Genomic DNA, 10,605 nt, shown 5'->3' with positions numbered 1-10,605 from the left:
AGGCTGGGAAAGGGAGTGGGATGATGGGATATGGGAGAGAGAAATGAAGCTTTGTCAGAGGCAAAGCTTTTCACCTGAGCAGAAAAGTATCTTGAGTTTTGTTGTTCCTGCTGCTGTTTTTTTTTTTCCGTTCAATAGATATCGAACACTTATTTTGTTAAAAATTATATCCAATATATATTGGATATAAATATATAAAAATGAAGAGAAAACATGCCATTTAAAAGATCGGCTAACTTGAACTGCTCCTGTCCTTGAGGGACTAAGTAGCACACATGCTCTCCAGCCTACATGATCTTCCCTTTAGCATGTTATTTTAACTTAATTAGCTTTGGAAAGATAGTTATAGCATCCAGTGCCATGGGAACAATACTCAGCTGCATCCAGGTTTCTTTGGAAGAACAGAGGCCAGGATGTCTACAGTCCTGACATCTACTATTTAGGAGACTTGCACTTAGTCCATTCACCCAAGAATGCTTCACGTCAGCAATTTCCACAGATTCGCTGCCTCATTAAACAAAATGTTTAGAGCTTCAAGAGTGGATTGGGTCATGCACGTGAGCAGCAGTGCCTTCCAGCTGAGGGAGTTCAGATGCCTCTATAGCATGTGGCCAATACTTCAGTCAGGCTACCATGGGGAAAAGCAAGTGTGACGAATTACTGTTGGAAAGAACAATGAACCTTTGTGGAAGAACCAGAACTGATTGTGAGGTTTTGCTCTCAAAACACAGTATATTTCTAGTCTACTCATTGTGCCTAAGTTTCTAGGGATAGCATGGGATTATTGCCAATGCTCGGCTTCTTGAATTCTCATCCGTACTGAAGAACTGTTCCATCCACATCCTACGTGCACGGTGTTGATCTCTAGGGTGCCCCCTGCCCCCAATTCTATGTTCAAATCCAACCTATCCAAAGTTAAAGTGAAATTGGGTCAGGTATATCATAAGAAACAGATTTCTTAAGGAGTCCATGCTATGTAAAATTCATGTTCATAAAATAGGAGCCCAAATTAGCACAGTACAGAGCTCAACATAAAGAAAATGCCTCCAAAAAGACTTTTGCAGGATACTGCTTATGGATAAATAAGACAGTGGTGGTGTAGAGTTAAGATTGAGGGGCCAGCTGATCCAGACTGTTTTGAAAGTGAAGAACGGCAAGTGTGAAGATGGAGCCTTTAGCAACCTGAAGCCCTGGCTGTCCAGTGAGCCAAGTCGCCCTGCTTACTCATGTCGGAGATTAGCATGGAAAAGAAATAAACCGTTTTTCTTTTCAGCCATTGAAATGTTGGGATTTGCTTGTTACTAAGGTGTAATTTGGTCTGTACAAACTGTCACACATGCATTATAACCGCAATCATCTGATAACAGGAGCTAAATACATGTGATTTTCATGTATCAGGAACTATCAGGAACATGTTTGTGTGTATGTATGTGTGTCTTGTGAGGAAAGAGATGTACTGTGAAGCAGACAGAATGAGAAGACTGTGCACTAAGATAATGTGCTATATGTTGGGAGGTATTAAGTTGTACAAAACTGCTTGTCCCTAAATCATCCCAAATAATTCTGTCTTGAGATTTCATTTATCCTTAATTCACTTATTGTTACAACTTCCTTTGCTGACAACTATCCCTTCTTACTTTTGTCACTGTTGGCCTCCAAGTGCTCCATGTCCACCATAACCAAAAGCTTTCTACTTCTTACCTGGTCCTTAGAATTGTGAGTAAATTAGGTTTTTTAATGGACCAAAGGATAATGCTGAGAATAAAGAAGTTAAGCTGTTGCACATAGACTCCCTGAAATAATAAAATCATTTTATAGTTCTTTATGTTATATTAAATACTTTTACATTTGTGACCTCTTTTGATTCTCGTATCCCCTGCATCTATTTTGACTATTTAGAAAAAAATTTTTGTATAATGCCAAACTCGTCTATATTCCCATTAGGAAGGTTAGTTGATAATGACAATCTATGGTTGATTGTATTGCCTTTCCCAATTATTTGCCCCACCCTTCCCTATAAGAAAACTGTAATCCCCTACCATTACCACATGACTTTCAGGGCCTCCTGTGGGAGGGATACACATCCCTGTCTCACTGAAATCAGGCTTGGCATGTGTCATGCATTAGCCAATTGAAAGTGAGCAGATGTGATGTAAACCATGTGTGGAAGATCTAAGAGACATCCTAAGTTTTCTCCAGCTCTCTTGCTATTTTTCTCTCTACCACCAGACAGTATGCAATAATGATTTCTTCTTTAGACTGAGTTCCAGTGGTAGAAGACACACGAAGCAGAGCTAAGCAGCTTTGTTCAGTAGTCACGGTCAACTCCTAGCCAAAGTCTCCAAAGTTCATTTTATGAGACAATAAATGTTATTTCAAGCCACTGAGATTTGGGGCTATTTGTTATCAGAACAAAGCTGATTAATATACATTTTAAGGAGGATATTATTAAAGGGTAATATTTTTATGTTTCACTTTAGAAAGAACTGAAAGTAATGGAAGGAACATGAGTTTTGATATAAAGTAGATCTGCCACTTTATTAACTGCTTCAGCTTGGAAAATACAAAACACCCTCCCAAGAGCACTTCTTCCTCTGCAGTTCTTTCTGTCAGAGGCAGTTTTTCCCTTATAACCCATTCAGAATTATTTTAACTAACTTGGCCACCAAAAAGACTATGAACTGCAGTAGTTTGAAATAAGCTGTTATATGAAAATAGATGAGCTCATTATAATACTCAAAAAAACACACAAAAAAGAAGAGTCAAAAATAAACTCATTAGTCATCAGTGAGATTGCTCTGGCACTAACTCCATATTGGAAACTTAGGGGGAAAATAGATACTTAAATATTTCAATATGACATTTTCAGTATAAACAAATAATACTAGTTGATGAGGAAAAGTTCTTCTTTACAAAATAATTCCAGACAATAAATATTGAATAAATGTTGATAGAATTAAAAAATAAAAATTTTACATCTCATAAAACAATCATTACAGGAAGCGATCATAAACAGACTGTAAAACCAGTTGGCGAAAAGTAGTAGGCAGGTAGGTATTTGTAGGATGCCAAATTATTACTATATGGATTATTTACTAGTTATAAAAGAGGAAATCCAATTTTATACTAGAGGAGCCAGCGTGTCCATATCAGCATCTCTAAAAATGGGACACCTAAATATGGTGAGCTTCCTATGTGATTCAATATGACATTCACACATCACCTATGAAGTGTTTTTGTCAGAAAAGGTGAACTGGAATCTAATCAAGACTTTAAATCTAACCTTAAGATTACAGAAAATATGGGGAGGTAGAGGACAAATCAAACAAACCTATTAGGAAGCAATCATATATATTCAGAATTTGGGGCAGTCTACAGAAAAATCCATTTGGTTTCTGTAACCAGCACATGGCATGAGGGAACAAAGGGAGAAGCAGCTTATTCTAGATTGAAAGCAACTTAAGCACCTTAACAATCAAATGCGAAGTATGGATTACTGGATTCTATTTCAAAGTATAAAAAGATATTTTCTGTCATAATTAGGGAAATTTGAATATGACTAGTTATCAACTGATATAAGGAATTACTACTTACTAATTTGTTAAGAATGAAAATTAGGTTGTAATTATATAAGAAACTGCCCTTACGTTTTAAAAAATGTATACATGGGGGTTAATTTCAAGGTCTCAAACATTTCTCTTGAAAATAGTTCAGTGCAGGCAGGTGTTCAGACTGATGGCATAGATGAGGCAAGTGCAGTAAAATGTTGATATTTAACATGGGTGAGGTTTCGGGATTCGTTTTACTCTTCTTTCTACCTTTGTGTATGCTGACATGGTTGTGAGAAAGTCATTTCAGTTGGGCCCTGAGACTCAGCTGAGTTGCAACACCTACTCTCCAGTTCATTGGACTCACCCAAGACAACTAACAAAGAAGTAAGGATGGACAACCACCATATCAAGGAACTGAGAAGGTCTACAACTGCAAGCAAGAGAGTCCCATCCATCAGCCATATTGGATCAAAGCCCCCTATCAATTAGAGATGGAGTGGGCATCACCATCCCTGAGTCCTCTGAATTGGGAAATAAAATATGGACTAGAGTGACTTAGCGGTATTCTACTATAGACTTACTGTGATTCTAGCAATAGAAGGAATTATATCATTGATGTGGAGACAGTGGCCACAGGAAATGCTGAAGGCAAGGAGAGGGAAAAAGAGGTGTAATATGGAGGCATTTTCAGGACTTGGAATTTTCCTCAATGTCACTGCAATGACAGATACAGGCCATTATATATCCTGCCATAACCTATAGAATTGAGTGGGAGAAAGTATAAACTACAATTAAACTATAATCCATGCTTAGTGGCAATGCTCTGAATATGTTCATCAATTACAATTAATATACTACACTAACAAAAGAAGTTGTTAATGTGAGGAGGGTGGGAGGTGTGGGGAGTGGGGCATATGGGAATGCCTCATATTTTTTGTGTGTAACATTTTGTGTAAACTATCTTTTTAAAAAAATTAAATATATATATTTTAAAAAGGTGTTTCTCTAATTCAATAAGAAAAACAATCTATGAATTATCCTTTTTTCCTTTCATTCTATCAACTCCACATTTATGTTCTACTTTCCAAATGAATGCTGAAACCTTATAATTTTCTCCTTCTCCATGGCTACCACACTGGTCCCAACCAATTTCATCTCTCTCCTGGTATACCACACTGACTGGTCCCCTTGCTTTGATGCCTTTTCCTTAAAATCTATTCTCCATTACGCAACCAAAACTTACATGTGACTATCACTTTCTTGCTGAAAAACCTTCAAATGCTTCCCATCACTCTCAGTTTAAAAATCTAAAACTGTTTCCTGGTTTACATAGTCTGGCCCCTGCCTAATTCTCTGACTCATCTTCCACCTCTTTCCCTCATCATTCCAGCCACATTAACCTAAGTTCTGTTGTTCCAAACTGCCAGACTCATTTCATCTTCACAGCCTTTGTACTCTTCCTTGTTGGCTTTATTCTGTTGGTTACTTCTTGTCATTCAGCCTTCAACTTAAGAGGCTTCTCCTATAGGATGACCACCCATTCACTCCATCTCATCACCTGACTTGAATTCTCTGCATAGTACTTACCAGTACGTGGCATATCTTTTTGTCTCATTTCCATGTATTATTAGTTCTTTTGTTGCTGTTGTTTATTTTGTTAACTATCTGCCACTGTGGAATAAAAGCTCCAACAGTACAGAGACCTTGTCTGTCTGGTTCATCACTCTACCCTGAGGGCCTATTACCATGTTATGTGTATATTAGGTGTTTGGTATGAATGTGTTAAACCAATAAATAAATTAAATTATTGTCATCTCACCAAACCTGTTTCCACATTTGTAAAATGGAGATGACAATACCTGCCTTAGCAGGCTCATATAAGGGTATAAATAATAACTGAGTACCTGGTCCAGTTCCTGGTCCACAGCAGAGGTTCAATACAAAGTCTCTATTTCTTTCACATATATTATACATTGAATCCTCACACTAACATTATGTGATAGGGCAGGAATTATTTCCTGCATCTGGTAGATGAGAAAACAGAGGCACAAAGAAATACAGCTGATTATGGGTAGGACAGCAAGATGGCTCTGAGTTGGACTACATGGTCAACCACACCCAGAAAATCCTGACTTTTATCCTTGAGCATCTGCAGTGTGCCTTGCCCAAGTTCCCAAGCTTCATTACCTACTCACCTCCCTCCCACTCTGGACATGATCATTTCTGGGGTACGAGATGCTGGGCCTGCTGACAAATGGGCAGGCTGTCACTCAGTAGAGTTGGTGGTGCCCCATGCTCCATGGCACAGCAGGTCTGCTGTCCTTGCACCAATATGCTGCTTTACAAACACAGGAGACCCTGTAAAATGTGTTCTGTAACTTCTCAGGAAGGTCCCCATTATCCCACCATGTCAGACAAGGCCCAGCTGCCAGACTGTGGAGCTGAGTGCTCTCAGACACACAGTTTCAAAGCTAAGCAAGTAAACTTTCATGAAGTTGTACAGCTAATGATCCATCTAAACTGCCTTAATCTGTTGGGACAGTGGTCTTTGACTTACATTGGATTTGGAGAAAATGAATCAGGGTTTACTTTCTTTGACAGGGTTACTTTTCAGGCCACTACTTCTAGAAGTTATTCACCCCTAGACTTTCTTTGCCTTGTTGCCTTATTTACCATAGTAAATAAGCCCTGAAGCTGCCAAAATTGTACATAATCCGTCTTTCCAAACAATTCTCATCCTTTGGTTATTTACCTTATGCTCCTGTCATACCGCCCTGCTTATTGTTTCTTGAACATTCCCCCAAGTTTTCCATTTTCCAAATCTTTGATTCCTTGAATAATACAGCACAGAGTTGGGTCATGGTATTTATTTATTAATTTATATGCCTCTCCGAGATCCAAAAGATTTGACATGGCTTCTTTGCAGAAGGAGGTAATAAAATAAGTGCATGTGGAATTTTTTAAAGAGCATATTTAGCTAAAGGGAACTGAAAAGTCAAGATGTTTGCAGTGGCGTTGGTGGGAAGAGGGCACAGGGCTTATTCTATCTGTCTCTATTTATCAAGACATTACTGTTCCAAGTCCCAGTTACCTCACAATTCTTCAGGTGTGAGCCCCTTACAACCAGCCACACTAAGTCAGCCATTCTATGGAATGTCAGTCTATCCTTAAAATAACTATGGATGCAGACGCATTAATGGTTGTGCTTGCATTCTCTGTCCCTAGCCTTATATGCCATTGTCTCCTAATTCTTTCAAGTAAGTCCTGTTCCACTGTGGGAACCAACATTCACCAACAGTCTTACCAGTTTTGTAAATAAATCCTCAAGAATCTTTTACTTTAGAAAACAAAAACAATAGCTACAACAAACACAGACCTATTTTAGATAATGGTTTGATATATCTATATCTATAGCTATAGATATACAGATATAGATATATAAAACCATTTATATATATGGCACCAAGGACTGCACCCAGGACCTCGTACATGGGAAGAAGGTGCTCAACCACTAAGCTACATCTGTTCTCCTGGTTTAATATATTTTTGATGAACTATAGGAAATTAAATATTTAATCTTGGCAATTAGAAGATAAAAAAGAGTATTAAACTTCTTCATCTCCAAGGGAAATACAAAATTCCTTGTCCTATTTATTAGAAAGCCAATGAGACATGCCAGGCAAAGGAATGGGCAGTACAGACCTGTGACAAGGATGGAATTAGCAGGGTAAGAATCATTTTTAGTACCAAAGGAGATCAAATTGAGAGATGAGTGGGTGTTTGGTTCATGCTGAAGGCCATCACTGCCAAATGAAACATGTTAAAAAAGACTAAAAAGGTTTAGACTCTTCATATCTATATGTAAGCACAGTATTGAGATTTTGAGGTTATATTGCTCTATTAAGAAATGCTATAGCAAAAAGAAAAGGAAAATGTAAGCAATATTATATCCTGTCACACAGGTTATATTAAAATATAAGAATATGGACTAATACTACTGAAACAAAGATTGGAACTTGTGATTTGGCAAGATTAAGCATGTTTATGAGGACACTAGAACATGAAATCAGAAGGAATGTTTGCCTTGGAAAAGCTGAATGTTATGATGTAACATATAGGTAAGATGTAAGAAAAACTGCTTGTAAACGAAATGCATATGGTAGGCATTTAATAAAAAGGGGTTGAATTCAGTTCAGTCCATCAGACATTAAGCAATCCTTGCATGCCTGCTGTGACTTCACACAAATTTAATTTTTAAATTTACCTTAACATTTGGGTGGTTTTGACTACTTAGTTATTAAAGTATTGCTAGTAAACTCTTTGACACTATTAAAACCATTTTGAACAAAAAAATCAAATCTTCACTTCTATGTTGACAGTTCTATATAAATCCAGAACTACAGGTTGAATTCTTTTAACAAGTAACAATAATCATATTCCAGATTTGGATAACATGTAATTGCATTAGCTTCTTAATAGTTCTCTTTGTCACATTATATTTCACCTATGTTACTCCTTGCACATAGTTACCAGAGCAATCTTTCTAAAATAGTAATTTGATTTTTTCAAACAAATCAATTTTATTGATACATATTTATAAAGCATACATTCATCCAAAGTGTACAATCAGTGGCATTTGGTATAATCACATAGCTGTGCATTAAGACTTCAATCATTAGATTATTTATTATTTCAATAATAATACACAAAAAACAGACAACCAAACAAGAAAATTCTTATTTCTTCAAGACTAGTTGCTATTTCTGTCTACTCTTGCACAATTACTTATTTGTTTATTAAGAGGTTTAATGGGATATATTCACATACCATATGATCTATCCAAAGTGTATAATCCATGGCTTTTAGTGTATTCACAATGTTGTACATTCATCATCTCAAAAATTTTAGAGCAATTACTCCAAAAAGACTCTACACCCATTAATATTCCTTCCTGAGCCCTACATAACCACTAATCTAATTACAACTTTATTAATTGATTTATATTTACATTTTATATAAATGGAATCATACAATATGGAGTATTCTGTGTCTGGTGTTTTTCACCTATTATTTTTTTGTCTGATATTAACATTTTGTTGTATTAACCTACATTTGTTCATCTTCAAAGAAAAATTATCTCATATATGCAATTTTACCCATATTCATATTGTACATAATATATTCATATTGTACATAATATATTTATATTTTACATAATATATTTAGTTCATAATAGCACAATCATACACTATTTGTCCTTTTGTGTCTGGCTTGCTTCACTTAACATAATGCCCTCCAGATTCATCCATGTTGTTATATGTTTTACTTCATTTCTTCTTACTGCTGTATAATATTCCTTCATGTATACACCACAATTTGTTTATCCATTCATCAATTGATAAACACGTAGGTTGTTTCCACCTTTTGGCTATTGTGAATAACACCGCTATGAACATCAGTGTGCAGATGTCTATTCATGTCACTGCCCTCGGTTCTTCTGGGTATATACCTAGTAATGGTATTGTCAGGTTCCATTACAAGTCTATATTCAACCTCCTCAGGAACTGCCAAGTACTTCTCCACAGTGGCTGTACCATTCTACACTACCAACAACAGTGAATAAGCATTTCTATCTCTCCATATCCTCTCTAACATTTACAGTTTTCCAACTTTTTAATAGTGGACAATCTAAGAGGTATGAAATGATATCTCATTGTAGTTTTGATATGCATTTCCCTAATCGCCAGTGATGTTGAACATTTTGTCATATATTTCTTTGCCATTTGTATTTCTTCTTTGTACAGTCTTTTCAAGTCTTTTCCCCAGTTTTTAATCGGATAGTTTGTCTTTTTATTGTTGAGTTGTATGATCTCCTTATGTATTGGAAGACTAAATATTAAGGTATCAATTCTACCCAAACTGATATACAGATTCAATGCAATTCCAATAAAAATCCCAACTGTCTTTTTGGCAGACATCAAAAAACCAATAATCAAACTTATTTGGAAGGGTAAGAGGCCCTGAATAGCAAAAAATATGTCTTAAAAAAGAATGAAATTCAGGAAGCAGACATGGCTCAGGCAACTGAGTTCCTACCTACCACATGGGAGGTCTGGGTTTGGTTCCAGGTGCCTCCTGGAGAAGTCGCGCAGGACAGGGAGCTTATGCAATGGGCTGGCACAGTGAGTTAAAGCAACAGATGACACAGTAAGAGGACACAACCAAGAGACAGTGAGGAAACACAATGAGAGATGCAACAAAGCAGGTAGTGGAGGTGGCTCAGGCAGTTAGTGCCTCTTTCCCACATAGAAGGTACCTGAGTTCAGGTCCTGGTGCCTCCTAGAAAGAAAAAACCAGCACACAACAAATGGACACAGAAAATGCTAACAATGAGGGGATGGGGAGATATAAATAAATAAATAAAATATATCTTTAAAAAAAAGAATGGAGTTGGAGGACTCTCTCTTCCTGACTTTAAAGCATTACTTATAGTGTTTAAAAAAAATTAAAAATAAAAATAAAACAGCATGGTACTGGCATAAGGACAACAGATTGATCAATGGAACCAAACCAAGAATTCAGAAATCAAACCTCACATCTAGTGTCAAGTGATTTTTGAAAGGGCTTTTAAGCACACTCAGCTGGGCTAGAACTGTCTACTTAACAAAAGGTGCTGGGAGACCTGGATAGTCTAATCAGAAAGAAAGGAAAGAAAGGAAAGAAAGGAAGAAAGGAAGAAAGACCCTATCTCATTAACTCAAAATGGATCAAGGATCTAAACATAAAAACAAACATAAAAACTCCTAGAAGAAAATCTAGCAATTTGATTTTGTTTTAAAGATTTATGTTTTATTTATTTCTCTCCCCTTCTCCTCCCCTCTCCCCACCCCTCCATTGTCTGCTCTCTGTGTCCATTTGGTATGTATTGTTCTGTGTCCGCTTGTATTCTTGTCAGTGGAACCAGGAATCTGTGCCTCTTTTTATTGCGTCATTTTGCTGTGTCAGCTCTCCATGTGTGTGGTGCCACTCCTGGGCAGACTGTGTTTTTTTCACT

The sequence above is a fragment of the Dasypus novemcinctus genome, chromosome 11 (assembly GCF_030445035.2).
Source record: "Dasypus novemcinctus isolate mDasNov1 chromosome 11, mDasNov1.1.hap2, whole genome shotgun sequence".
NCBI lineage: Eukaryota > Metazoa > Chordata > Mammalia > Cingulata > Dasypodidae > Dasypus > Dasypus novemcinctus.
This window is presented reverse-complemented; position numbering follows the sequence as displayed.